At 54.5% G+C, this 10,000-nt stretch overlaps 3 non-coding genes across 3 annotated transcripts in view; all 3 read left to right on the forward strand.

The window, feature by feature from the left end:
• Positions 1-5,923: 5,923 nt before the first annotated feature.
• Positions 5,924-7,816, forward strand: LOC126329368 (small subunit ribosomal RNA). Its single transcript, XR_007562242.1, has one exon. It is a non-coding gene; the product is annotated as a small subunit ribosomal RNA (ribosomal RNA).
• Positions 7,817-8,171: 355 nt separating this feature from the next.
• On the forward strand, positions 8,172-8,326 carry LOC126329366 (5.8S ribosomal RNA). Its single transcript, XR_007562240.1, has one exon. It is a non-coding gene; the product is annotated as a 5.8S ribosomal RNA (ribosomal RNA).
• A 188-nt stretch (positions 8,327-8,514) lies between these two features.
• The window catches only part of LOC126329370 (large subunit ribosomal RNA), a 4,222-nt gene continuing 2,736 nt past the window's right edge, over positions 8,515-10,000 (forward strand). The window contains exon 1 of the ribosomal RNA XR_007562244.1: positions 8,515-10,000. This exon is cut by the window's right edge and continues 2,736 nt beyond it. This is a non-coding gene — a ribosomal RNA (large subunit ribosomal RNA).

Consider the following 10,000-nt stretch of genomic DNA (forward strand, 5'->3'; position numbering starts at 1 on the left):
AGAGGGGGGAGAGGGGGTGGTTGTGCGGGGGCGGCGTCGGCGGCCGGGCGCGCAGTGTACTGCCGCACTACAGCATATCGCTTTGTCTGCCAGGCGGGCGTCGCGTGGAGGCGGCGGCGGCGTCGCGTGGGTGCCGTGCGGCGCCTTGTTGGTCGGCGCCGGCGCCGCGTGGTAACGTAGCGCCCACCGCAGTGCGGTGAACTACAATACCTCCACACCATGGATGTGAAATAAAATATAATAACACATGATGCTCCGCAAGAAAATAGACTTGGGATAGGGTGTGTCGTTGGCAAGTCCCCGGGGCGGTTAGTGTGGGTGGTGATAAGTCCGTAGGAGGGGAGCCACCTGTGCGAATGTCGGTAAACTAGTTTCGCATGTGGCCCACAGACTGTGCCTCCATCTACAGGAATCTACCGAGACTAGGTCCGGCGCAGAACACGGCCACCTACTGGTCCGTCCCTCGGAAGATGACGCTGCTTCCGACGACGATACCGCCCTCTATGAGACGGCCGGCCGACTATGATGTCGATGTCGCCTACAGCGCCCGCTTGACGACCCAGAGTAAAACGCCTGCTGCACCCCCCCTGTTCACCGCAGGTGACGCAAATCGAGTCCAAAGTGGTGGACCGACAGTCACTCCAGCCGCACCTGTGAATGCGCCACCCCCACCGCCCGACTCGCAACTCGAGCGGATGTACGGCGGACTTTTCCCGCAATCGTACATTGCAGTCCACCCCTATATCTTCCACTTCATGAAGAGTTATCTCCCAAAAGCCAAAGTCCCGCTGTCCCAATACATGCTCTGGACGGCGGGCCGCGAGACGTGACGCCCGGTGGCAAAGAGTGCGCCGCTGAGGATATAGAGGGTCCGTGCCCCCGCACAGTGGTGACGGTGTGCGGGTAGTGTTTCCGACACCGCTTCCTGCGGTGGCAACGCTGGGGCAGAGTCGATACTCGCCCACTGGTGGAAGGTAAGCATTCTGCTTTACATCAGTACATAACTAATATTTCAGTCGTCTGACGTCCCTCCTTAGTAAATGATGCAGGACCACATACATAGATGATACATACTGTAAACTGGGGAGGACAGTGTGAACCGCACTCGACCCAGTCACCCTATCTCACAGTCCACTCCGTGTGTAACAAAGCGAAAGCACCAAAGCACTAGCGTTCAACAACATCCATTTTATCCTCGCTGCCACAGGACACTATCCAAAGAACGACAAGAGGAACGTGACGTCCACTAATAAGACACAATGTCTCACATCACCCGCAAACAACGCAGCTCAAATCAGCCAGCAACACCCACAGTGGTCCACCCAGTATCAACACAAGACGCAACGCCACGCCACAACACAAAAGGTACAAGTAATAAAATACCCTTTGGCCACACCCCTGGTAAAGACATCGAACCAACCCACCACCTGACACCAGCCAAACGTACATCCTGATTTGACACATCTCTGGCAACCTTACCCACGTTGGCCCCTAACCTAACCCACGTTGGCCCCTAACCTAACCCACGTTGGCCCCTAACCTAACCCACGTTGGCCCCTAACCTAACCCACGTTGGCCCCTAACCTAACCCACGTTGGCCCCTAACCTAACCCACGTTGGCCCCTAACCTAACCCACGTTGGCCCCTAACCTAACCCACGTTGGCCCCTAACCTAACCCACGTTGGCCCCTAACCTAACCCACGTTGGCCCCTAACCTAACCCACGTTGGCCCCTAACCTAACCCACGTTGGCCCCTAACCTAACCCACGTTGGCCCCTAACCTAACCCACGTTGGCCCCTAACCTAACCCACGTTGGCCCCTAACCTAACCCACGTTGGCCCCTAACCTAACCCACGTTGGCCCCTAACCTAACCCACGTTGGCCCCTAACCTAACCCACGTTGGCCCCTAACCTAACCCACGTTGGCCCCTAACCTAACCCACGTTGGCCCCTAACCTAACCCACGTTGGCCCCTAACCTAACCCACGTTGGCCCCTAACCTAACCCACGTTGGCCCCTAACCTAACCCACGTTGGCCCCTAACCTAACCCACGTTGGCCCCTAACCTAACCCACGTTGGCCCCTAACCTAACCCACGTTGGCCCCTAACCTAAGTTACGCTGCACCTTAACCTAAGTTACGCTGCACCTTAACCTAAGTTACGCTGCACCTTAACCTAAGTTACGCTGCACCTTAACCTAAGTTACGCTGCACCTTAACCTAAGTTACGCTGCACCTTAACCTAAGTTACGCTGCACCTTAACCTAAGTTACGCTGCACCTTAACCTAAGTTACGCTGCACCTTAACCTAAGTTACGCTGCACCTTAACCTAAGTTACGCTGCACCTTAACCTAAGTTACGCTGCACCTTAACCTAAGTTACGCTGCACCTACCTAGTACCCCCTAAGTTACGCTGCACCTTAACCTAAGTTACGCTGCACCTTAACCTAAGTTACACTGCACCTTAACCTAAGTTACACTGCACCTTAACCTAAGTTACACTGCACCTTAACCTAAGTTACACTGCACCTTAACCTAAGTTACGCTGCACCTTAACCTAAGTTACGCTGCACCTTAACCTAAGTTACACTGCACCTTAACCTAACTTACACTGCACCTTAACCTAAGTTACACTGCACCTTAACCTAAGTTACACTGCACCTTAACCTAAGTTACACTGCACCTTAACCTAAGTTACACTGCACCTTAACCTAAGTTACACTGCACCTTAACCTAAGTTACACTGCACCTTAACCTAAGTTACACTGCACCTTAACCTAAGTTACACTGCACCTTAACCTAAGTTACACTGCACCTTAACCTAACTTACACTGCACCTTAACCTAAGTTACACTGCACCTTAACCTAAGTTACACTGCACCTTAACCTAAGTTACACTGCACCTTAACCTAAGTTACACTGCACCTTAACCTAAGTTACACTGCACCTTAACCTAAGTTACACTGCACCTTAACCTAAGTTACACTGCACCTTAACCTAAGTTACACTGCACCTTAACCTAAGTTACACTGCACCTTAACCTAAGTTACACTGCACCTTAACCTAAGTTACACTGCACCTTAACCTAAGTTACACTGCACCTTAACCTAAGTTACACTGCACCTTAACCTAAGTTACACTGCACCTTAACCTAAGTTACACTGCACCTTAACCTAAGTTACACTGCACCTTAACCTAAGTTACACTGCACCTTAACCTAAGTTACACTGCACCTTAACCTAAGTTACACTGCACCTTAACCTAAGTTACACTGCACCTTAACCTAAGTTACACTGCACCTTAACCTCAGTTACACTGCACCTTAACCTAAGTTACACTGCACCTTAACCTAAGTTACACTGCACCTTAACCTCAGTTACACTGCACCTTAACCTAAGTTACACTGCACCTTAACCTAAGTTACACTGCACCTTAACCTAAGTTACACTGCACCTTAACCTAAGTTACACTGCACCTTAACCTAAGTTACACTGCACCTTAACCTAAGTTACACTGCACCTTAACCTAAGTTACACTGCACCTTAACCTAAGTTACACTGCACCTTAACCTAAGTTACACTGCACCTTAACCTAAGTTACACTGCACCTTAACCTAAGTTACACTGCACCTTAACCTAAGTTACACTGCACCTTAACCTAAGTTACACTGCACCTTAACCTAAGTTACACTGCACCTTAACCTAAGTTACACTGCACCTTAACCTAAGTTACACTGCACCTTAACCTAAGTTACACTGCACCTTAACCTAAGTTACACTGCACCTTAACCTAAGTTACACTGCACCTTAACCTAAGTTACACTGCACCTTAACCTAAGTTACACTGCACCTTAACCTAAGTTACACTGCACCTTAACCTAACTTACACTGCACCTTAACCTAACTTACACTGCACCTTAACCTAACTTACACTGCACCTTAACCTAACTTACACTGCACCTTAACCTAACTTACACTGCACCTTAACCTAACTTACACTGCACCTTAACCTAACTTACACTGCACCTTAACCTAACTTACACTGCACCTTAACCTAACTTACACTGCACCTTAACCTAACTTACACTGCACCTTAACTGTCACATGTAACGTCACAGGAATGTAGCTTTGCCTAACAGCAACCCTCTGAACATAGTTCACTGCTTGGATCCTCTGGTGTCATGTGTATTTCTCGATGCCATGGTGCGTACCCTCACGTAAATGTCTTTCGAGTGTTGCGTACTTTCTACACAGTCCCGCTAACCACTGGAAGGGTGTAACGCTACAGAACGACTATCGCCCTCCCCTCCTGCCCTTCCAAGCTGGTCGGTCAGGCGTTTGTTTGTGAAATGAGCCTTGCAGCTGTTCAGTTGCATTCGGTTGTCGATGCAGTCAGTGTACGTTGTGGTACGGCCTGTGTGGACTGTCCGCTGATGTACGCGTAACCCACACTGATCATCCGTCGTTACGTACTGAGTGACATAATGTGGCACATGCTTGACCGTACACCGGCTGCGCCCTACAATGGCGAATCATAAGGGCCATATGTTGTGCACGATGCTACTTGTCTCGTCTCCCCATTACAGCGAGATTGCACTGTTTTACGCCGTACAGACATGTGGTAGGTACGGACGAAAGTATTGCATGTTGGCCCCCCTCCCTCTGCCGGGAATCAGCGTGAGCCGTCTGTTGATGTAGCGACGAGGGTTTTCCTATTTAATCGTATTGCCCCACACAACATGATACCACGGTGGACCGCGTTCCACATCTGCGACATGCTACAGAGGCCGGTTGACAGTCGACCGCGCAAGGGACATTGCACACGTGCGCGGACCATCTTCCACGTGTTCTCTCGTGTACATGCCGTAGTGTGTATGTGGGCTGATGTAGCGTGTCGTGACACATAACATGCAGGCATGCCAGAATCGTAGATTTCGCAAATGTAGATTGACGTATACGTTTGCTGCCAAAGATCCGCAAATGAACTGGAAATCAGTTGTTGAGCGGTTGTTCGCGCTGCAGGTGCATCGGTGATAGCGACGATCGGTACATCTGTGAACCGGTTGTTTCGGCGGTACCCGCCATGCCCCCGAACCTGAGTTGGCCATGTGGGTATGAAGCGATACGAGGCTGTGGCTTGGTGGGACAGTCCCCGGCCGGTGAGGGGGGGCCGCCCGGCGTGCTGGCCGCGCGCTGCGTGAGCGCACGCACTACAGCCGGCTGGTGGGGGGCGCCCAGTGGCAGGAGCGCCGGCCGACGGGCCCGGCTGGCGTCCCAGCTACGCGCCGGCGCACCCGGCGCGCGGCGCCAGGCGGCCAAAGTGGGTTCTGCCGAGCCCGGTGCGAAGCGCGGTGGACATCTGCAGTGTGCTGGTCCGATTGCGGACTGTGTGCGTTGAGGATGCGCCGCCGCCCGGCACTCGGCGTCGCGACGCCGTCTGCTGCTCGGTCGCCCCCGGCGGTTCTCGCAGGTGGTTTGTATCGCAGCTCTGCGGACGTGTTGGCGCGTGCGCTGTGCTGGGAGAGTTCGCTTCTGCACCCAAGTGGGGCTTTGCCCTTCTGTGGCGCTGGCGTTGGAGCTGCCGGTCACCGTAGGTGGCGCGTGTTGTTTCCCGCCGGCAATGCCACGACAGCACGCTCCCGGGCCTCTGTCGGCAGCGGCAAGCTCAGTTGGGAGCACGGGTGTTCGCACTGAAAGCGTCTACTCGCCTATCTCCGGGCGATTGCGCCTCTCTCGAACCCGACCAAGTACTTAGGACGGCGCTGCGCGCCGCCGGGACCTGAGAGGGTTTCGAGGTGTATCGTGCAGGGGAGCTCAGCCTCCTCCTGTTTGCAGAATAATTGAGCGGACGCTTGCGTGTTCGCGCGGGCCCTCGGGACACACTCCCGGGCGGCCGGCTGCTCAGCTCTCGTTGACGCAGCTCCCTGGTTGATCCTGCCAGTAGTCATATGCTTGTCTCAAAGATTAAGCCATGCATGTCTCAGTACAAGCCGCATTAAGGTGAAAACCGCGAATGGCTCATTAAATCAGTTATGGTTCCTTAGATCGTACCCACGTTACTTGGATAACTGTGGTAATTCTAGAGCTAATACATGCAAACAGAGTCCCGACCAGAGATGGAAGGGACGCTTTTATTAGATCAAAACCAATCGGATTGGCTCGTCTGGTCCGTTTGCCTTGGTGACTCTGAATAACTTTGGGCTGATCGCACGGTCCTCGTACCGGCGACGCATCTTTCAAATGTCTGCCTTATCAACTGTCGATGGTAGGTTCTGCGCCTACCATGGTTGTAACGGGTAACGGGGAATCAGGGTTCGATTCCGGAGAGGGAGCCTGAGAAACGGCTACCACATCCAAGGAAGGCAGCAGGCGCGCAAATTACCCACTCCCGGCACGGGGAGGTAGTGACGAAAAATAACGATACGGGACTCATCCGAGGCCCCGTAATCGGAATGAGTACACTTTAAATCCTTTAACGAGTATCTATTGGAGGGCAAGTCTGGTGCCAGCAGCCGCGGTAATTCCAGCTCCAATAGCGTATATTAAAGTTGTTGCGGTTAAAAAGCTCGTAGTTGGATTTGTGTCCCACGCTGTTGGTTCACCGCCCGTCGGTGTTTAACTGGCATGTATCGTGGGACGTCCTGCCGGTGGGGCGAGCCGAAGGCGTGCTTGCGCGTCCCGAGGCGGACCCCGTTGAAATCCTACCAGGGTGCTCTTAGTTGAGTGTCTCGGTGGGCCGGCACGTTTACTTTGAACAAATTAGAGTGCTTAAAGCAGGCAAGCCCGCCTGAATACTGTGTGCATGGAATAATGGAATAGGACCTCGGTTCTATTTTGTTGGTTTTCGGAACCCGAGGTAATGATTAATAGGGACAGGCGGGGGCATTCGTATTGCGACGTTAGAGGTGAAATTCTTGGATCGTCGCAAGACGAACAGAAGCGAAAGCATTTGCCAAGTATGTTTTCATTAATCAAGAACGAAAGTTAGAGGTTCGAAGGCGATCAGATACCGCCCTAGTTCTAACCATAAACGATGCCAGCCAGCGATCCGCCGCAGTTCCTCCGATGACTCGGCGGGCAGCCTCCGGGAAACCAAAGCTTTTGGGTTCCGGGGGAAGTATGGTTGCAAAGCTGAAACTTAAAGGAATTGACGGAAGGGCACCACCAGGAGTGGAGCCTGCGGCTTAATTTGACTCAACACGGGAAACCTCACCAGGCCCGGACACCGGAAGGATTGACAGATTGATAGCTCTTTCTTGATTCGGTGGGTGGTGGTGCATGGCCGTTCTTAGTTGGTGGAGCGATTTGTCTGGTTAATTCCGATAACGAACGAGACTCTAGCCTGCTAACTAGTCGCGTGACATCCTTCGTGCTGTCAGCGATTACTTTTCTTCTTAGAGGGACAGGCGGCTTCTAGCCGCACGAGATTGAGCAATAACAGGTCTGTGATGCCCTTAGATGTTCTGGGCCGCACGCGCGCTACACTGAAGGAATCAGCGTGTCTTCCTAGGCCGAAAGGTCGGGGAACCCGCTGAACCTCCTTCGTGCTAGGGATTGGGGCTTGCAATTGTTCCCCATGAACGAGGAATTCCCAGTAAGCGCGAGTCATAAGCTCGCGTTGATTACGTCCCTGCCCTTTGTACACACCGCCCGTCGCTACTACCGATTGAATGATTTAGTGAGGTCTTCGGACTGGTACGCGGCATCGACTCTGTCGTTGCCGATGCTACCGGAAAGATGACCAAACTTGATCATTTAGAGGAAGTAAAAGTCGTAACAAGGTTTCCGTAGGTGAACCTGCGGAAGGATCATTACCGACTAGACTGCATGTCTTTCGATGTGCGTGTCGTGTCGCGCAACACGCTACCTGTACGGCAGTAGCCGTGCGCCGCGTGCGGAACCACGCGTGCCTCTCAAAACTAGCGCAAGTGTTGTTGTGTGGTACGAGCGCTGAAGCTCTGGAGCGGCTGGCCTGCGGCACCTGGCGCCTGGCGCCGGTTTTGAATGACTTTCGCCCGAGTGCCTGTCCGCTCCGGTGTGGAGCCGTACGACGCCCATCGGCCGTCAGGCCGTTGGACACAAAGTAATGGAACAGGGGCCGTCAAACGCCTCAGTCCCGCCTCTGCAACTGTCTTGAAAGAGACGGTGGAGAACTGAAAAGATAAAGATCACCCAGGACGGTGGATCACTCGGCTCGTGGGTCGATGAAGAACGCAGCAAATTGCGCGTCGACATGTGAACTGCAGGACACATGAACATCGACGTTTCGAACGCACATTGCGGTCCATGGATTCCGTTCCCGGGCCACGTCTGGCTGAGGGTCGGCTACGTATACTGAAGCGCGCGGCGTTTGTCCCGCTTCGGGCGCCTGGGAGTGTCGTGGTCGCCTGTGTGGCCGGCCGCGTCTCCTTAAACGTGCGATGCGCGCCCGTCGCCTGGCGGTTCGCATACCGGTGCTTTCTCGGTAGCGTGCACAGCCGGCTGGCGGTGTGGCGTGCGACACCTCGTACAACGACCTCAGAGCAGGCGAGACTACCCGCTGAATTTAAGCATATTACTAAGCGGAGGAAAAGAAACTAACAAGGATTCCCCCAGTAGCGGCGAGCGAACAGGGAAGAGTCCAGCACCGAACCCCGCAGGCTGCCGCCTGTCGTGGCATGTGGTGTTCGGGAGGGTCCACTACCCCGACGCCTCGCGCCGAGCCCAAGTCCAACTTGAATGAGGCCACGGCCCGTAGAGGGTGCCAGGCCCGTAGCGGCCGGTGCGAGCGTCGGCGGGACCTCTCCTTCGAGTCGGGTTGCTTGAGAGTGCAGCTCCAAGTGGGTGGTAAACTCCATCTGAGACTAAATATGACCACGAGACCGATAGCGAACAAGTACCGTGAGGGAAAGTTGAAAAGAACTTTGAAGAGAGAGTTCAAAAGTACGTGAAACCGTTCTGGGGTAAACGTGAGAAGTCCGAAAGGTCGAACGGGTGAGATTCACGCCCATCCGGCCACTGGCCCCCGCCCTCGGCAGATGGGGCCGGCCGCCCGCGCGGAGCAATCCGCGGCGGGGTCGTGTCCGGTTGCCTTTCCACTCGCCGCGGGGTGGGGCCGTTCCGGTGTGCGGTGGGCCGCACTTCTCCCCTAGTAGGACGTCGCGACCCGCTGGGTGCCGGCCTACGGCCCGGGTGCGCAGCCTGTCCTTCCGCGGGCCTCGGTTCGCGTCTGTTGGGCAGAGCCCCGGTGTCCTGGCTGGCTGCTCGGCGGTATATCTGGAGGAGTCGATTCGCCCCTTTGGGCGCTCGGGCTCCCGGCAAGCGCGCGCGGTTCTTCCCGGATGACGGACCTACCTGGCCCGGCCCCGGACCCGCGCCGCTGTTGGCTCGGGATGCTCTCGGGCGGAATAATCGCTCCCGTCAGCGGCGCTTCAGCTTTGGACAATTTCACGACCCGTCTTGAAACACGGACCAAGGAGTCTAACATGTGCGCGAGTCATTGGGCTGTACGAAACCTAAAGGCGTAATGAAAGTGAAGGTCTCGCCTTGCGCGGGCCGAGGGAGGATGGGGCTTCCCCGCCCTTCACGGGGCGGCGGCCTCCGCACTCCCGGGGCGTCTCGTCCTCATTGCGAGGTGAGGCGCACCTAGAGCGTACACGTTGGGACCCGAAAGATGGTGAACTATGCCTGGCCAGGACGAAGTCAGGGGAAACCCTGATGGAGGTCCGTAGCGATTCTGACGTGCAAATCGATCGTCGGAGCTGGGTATAGGGGCGAAAGACTAATCGAACCATCTAGTAGCTGGTTCCCTCCGAAGTTTCCCTCAGGATAGCTGGTGCTCGTACGAGTCTCATCCGGTAAAGCGAATGATTAGAGGCCTTGGGGCCGAAACGACCTCAACCTATTCTCAAACTTTAAATGGGTGAGATCTCCGGCTTGCTTGATATGCTGAAGCCGCGAGCAAACGACTCGGATCGGAGTGCCAAGTGGGCCACTTTTGGTAAGCAGAACTGGCGCTG

This window comes from Schistocerca gregaria, unplaced genomic scaffold, assembly GCF_023897955.1.
Source record: "Schistocerca gregaria isolate iqSchGreg1 unplaced genomic scaffold, iqSchGreg1.2 ptg001175l, whole genome shotgun sequence".
NCBI classification, from domain to species: Eukaryota; Metazoa; Arthropoda; class Insecta; order Orthoptera; family Acrididae; genus Schistocerca; species Schistocerca gregaria.